Source organism: Terrapene carolina, unplaced genomic scaffold (genome assembly GCF_002925995.2).
Source record: "Terrapene carolina triunguis isolate 2854851 unplaced genomic scaffold, T_m_triunguis-2.0 Scaffold402, whole genome shotgun sequence".
Lineage (NCBI taxonomy): Eukaryota > Metazoa > Chordata > Testudines > Emydidae > Terrapene > Terrapene triunguis.
In genome coordinates, this window is record NW_020664753.1 from 840761 (window position 1) to 844803 (window position 4043).

Below are 4043 nucleotides of genomic sequence, written 5' to 3' on the forward strand. Positions count from 1 at the left end.
TCTCTCACTGCATGGGAATCTGCCTCAGAGATCTCCATAAAACACTCATGGAGATACTGGGCAATCCACTGCCACAGGTTCTTTGGCAGAGCTGCTTTGTTTCTTGTCCTTTTAAGGGTAACTTTCCCGCACCACTCTGCCGTCACTGGGGGGGGAACCATTGCTGCACACAGGTGAGCTGCATAAGGGCCAGGGCAGAAGTCAGTCTTAGAGAAAACCCTCCCTTGATTCCCTGCTCACCCTCAGCAGCAAGATATCTTCCATAATGAACACAGGCTGTGGAAAATGTGGGGACAATAACGATCATAAGCCCCCCCCCTACAGTGCTGGCTCTCCCCAAGAGCCACGTGCCCAGTGTACAGTACAGTCCTGGAAGACTGATTTCCCCTGCGGTTACTCACCATTTTGGGGGTCTTGTGGCTAATGTGGCTTTGTTTTAAATCACTGAATCAGTGGTCTGTGGATTGCAAACAATACTGCTTCTGTAAAATGTTGCATTTTGGCTTCACAGATATGACCTTGGGAGCCCAGCCTCCCTCTTTGTTATCGCCAGCTGAACAGCTGCGCAGCATTAGAAAGCAGCCACAAAAAATTAAGAGGACTTTCTGCATGAGGTAATGATGCACTCAGCGGCGGAAAAACAGAAATTGAAGGAGTGGCGGGACAGCGAGAAGAGGGACCGAAAGGAGAACGCGGTGCGCCAGAACGAAGCCACGGAGTAGCTCTTAAACATTATGGAGAGCCAAGCGGACATGCTCCAGACGCTACTAGCACTGCAAACCGAGCAGTTCCACGCCCACCCACCCCTGCAGCCGCTGTCACAAAACTCTTTCCCATGCACCCCTCCTCCCCCGCAACACTGCCAACACACTCTTATCAACTTCCTGGCTCCAGTCTGTACCCGCTGCATTCCACTCCTGCCCCATCACAGTCCAGGCCTGTGGACTCCCAATACCCACTACACTCAACAGCCGTCCCTCTGTAGTTTAGCCCTGCTGAAGTACAGTACCCGCTGCACTCTACTCCAAAGGACAAGGTTGCATATGATACCTGGACACATACAAACCTTTAACTGTGCCGGAACCCCACCTCCTCCTAGGACCCTTTGTTCCCCCATCCCCCACAGTGCTGATGTGTTGTTGTTTTTTGTTTGTCTCGCTCCTCCGCTTGTTATTTTTTAATAAAATAATTGTTTTGGTTTGAAAGCAATCTTTATTCCATTAATTGAAAGCAAACAGAGCCCTGCAAAGCAACAGGCAATTTTCTTAAACCTTCATAGTGCATCGTCTGCACCAGTCACAATCACCTCCTAGCATAACAAGCATTGCACTCCAAGCATAGCAACAAATATTAGTGGCTTTCAGCTTCAAATTGCTGCCTCAAGGATCCCTGATCCTTATGGCCCCACGCTGTGCCCCTCTAATAGCCTTGGTCTCTGGCTATTCAAATTCAGCCTCTAGGCGCTGAGCCTCAGCGGTCCAGTCCTGAGTGAAGCTTTCACCTTTCCATTCACACATATTATGAAGTGTACAGCACGCAGCTATAAGCATAGGAATATTGTCATCGGCCAGGTCCAGCTTCCCATATAGGCAGCACCAGCGGGCCTTTAAATGGCCAAAAGCACACTCAACAGTTATTCTGCATTTGCTCAGCCTATTGTTGAACCACTTCTTGCTGCTGTCAAAGTTCCCCCATGTATGGCTTCATAAGCCATGGCATTAAGGGGTAGGGAGGGTCTCCCAGGATCACAATGGGCATTTCGACTTCCCCTCCGATGATCTTCTGGGCCGGGAAAAAAGTCCCTGCTTGCAGCTTCCTGAACAGGCCAGTGTTCCGAAAGATGCGTGCGTCATGCACCTTTCTGGACCCGCCTGTGTTAATGTTCATGAAATGCCCACGGTGATCCACAAGCGCCTGAAGAACCATAGAGAAATACCCCTTCTGATTAATGAACTCGGTGGCTAGGTGGTCTGGTGCCAGAATTGGAATGTGCATGCCATCTATCGCCCCTCCGCAGTTAGGGAAGCCCATTTGTGCAAAGCCATCCACAATGTCACGCACGTTGCCCAGAGTCACGGTCTTTCGGAGCAGGATGCAATTAATGGCCCTGCATACTTCCGTCAACACAAGTCCAACGGTCGACTTTCCCACTCCGAACTGGTTAGTGACTGATCAGTAGCAGTCTGGAGTAGCCAGCTTCCACAGTGTAATCGCCACGCGCTTCTCCAATGACAGGGCAGCTCTCATTCTCATGTCCTTGCGCCGCAAGGCTGGGGTGAGCTCATCACACAGTCCCATGAATGCGGCTTTCCTCATCTGAAAGTTCTGGAGCCACTTATCGTCATCCCAGACGTGCATGACTATGTGATCCCGCCACTCAGTGCTTGTTTCTCAAGCCCAAAAGCAGTGTTCCACTGTGGTCAGCACCTCTGTGAATGCCACAAGCAATCTCGTGTCGTAGCTACTATGTGTGGCAAGATCAATGTCGAACTCCTCTTGCCTTTGTAGTTTAAGGAATAACTCCACGGCCACTCGTGACATGTTAGTGAGAGCGAGCAGCATACTGGTCAGCAGTTTGGGATCCATTCCTGCAGCCTGAACAGGCAGGGTACGCAGTACACAAACCGTTGAAAGATGGTGCCAAATGCAGACGGAAGCACAGGGATTGCTGGGATGCAAAGCAATGCATCACGGGCCATTGGGACAGGACCCAGGATGCCCCACGACCCCCCTCCGCCTTCCCACAACTCTTAGCGGCAGAAGAGGAAGAGATGCTCTGTGGGATAGCTGCCCAGAGTGCACTGCTCCGAATACCAATGCAAATACTGCAAGTGTGAACACGCTATTGCGCAGGCAGCTGACTGTGAACACACAACAGCAGCTTCCCTTCAGAACTCTCTGAGCAGTGATGTAACTGCCGCCAATGTAACTCTGCCAGTGTAGACATACCCTCACTTGCGTGCAGGATTCAATTCAAATGTGGAACGTTCCACAAAATCTGGGACACTTAAAGCTCAGTACACAGTAACATGGCCTAGAAGCTCATTCACTGGACTAGGATTCAAGACACCGGGCTCTATTCCTGCTCTGCCACTGGCCTGCCAAGTGACCCTGAGTAAGTCACTGCACCTCTGTGCCTCAATTTCCCCATCTGAAATGTGGGGATAATGTTGCTTCGTAAAGTGCTTTGAGATCTATTAATGGAGTGTAATAAGCCTTAGGATGTTTGCTGTTAGCACTGTGACAGATTTAAGTTCAGTCAGGATATTGTCATTCAATAAAAGTTAACCATAACTCAATAAGGTTTGTACCTTTGGGGTACATTGCATTAGAAATGCAAATCTTTATGCATTATCCTGAGATTGCATGGAACTTCTTTAGGAGGAAGACAAGATTAATGCAACCTCAGGAAGGCCAGAGCCAGGAGCAATACGTGTGAAGTGGATTTCCTAGGAAATACCTTGGGGTGATGGGAACACAAGTTCTCCCCTCCCACGCTAACCTTTTGAAGATTCTGTCCCGAGGGTGTGACCCATTGTATACTAATAATCTGCTGCTGGAAACTCCAGATAAAAGAGGCCTCATCTGTATAAAGAGGATGGGCTAAATTTGTCATGGATGTGCTTGTTCTGAGCAGAAACTGTGATGAAAAGGGATCATCTGCATAATGCTTAATCCTGCCTGTGTGTGCGGGACTGGACTAGATGACCTATCGAGGTCCCATCCAGTCCTACATTTTATGATTCTATGAACTTGTAACCACAAGGAAGCTCCTAGCGTGGGTTGATTAAAGACTGCTCTTGCCAGAGCCCATCCAGAGTGGGGATGAACTCTGGTAAGCTTATTAGTGTGCACGTAGGGATTTTTATTTGTTTATAATATGTTTTCTCTGTAATGTTTTTTACCTTAAGAATAAAATAGGCTTCCTTGGACAGAACTATGTGGTAACTCACATCTGTAGCTGTCACTCTGATCAGTCTCTGAAGAGAGCACAAACACAGTGAAGGCAGGGAACTGTTCAACCTGGACATACCCCGGACAGC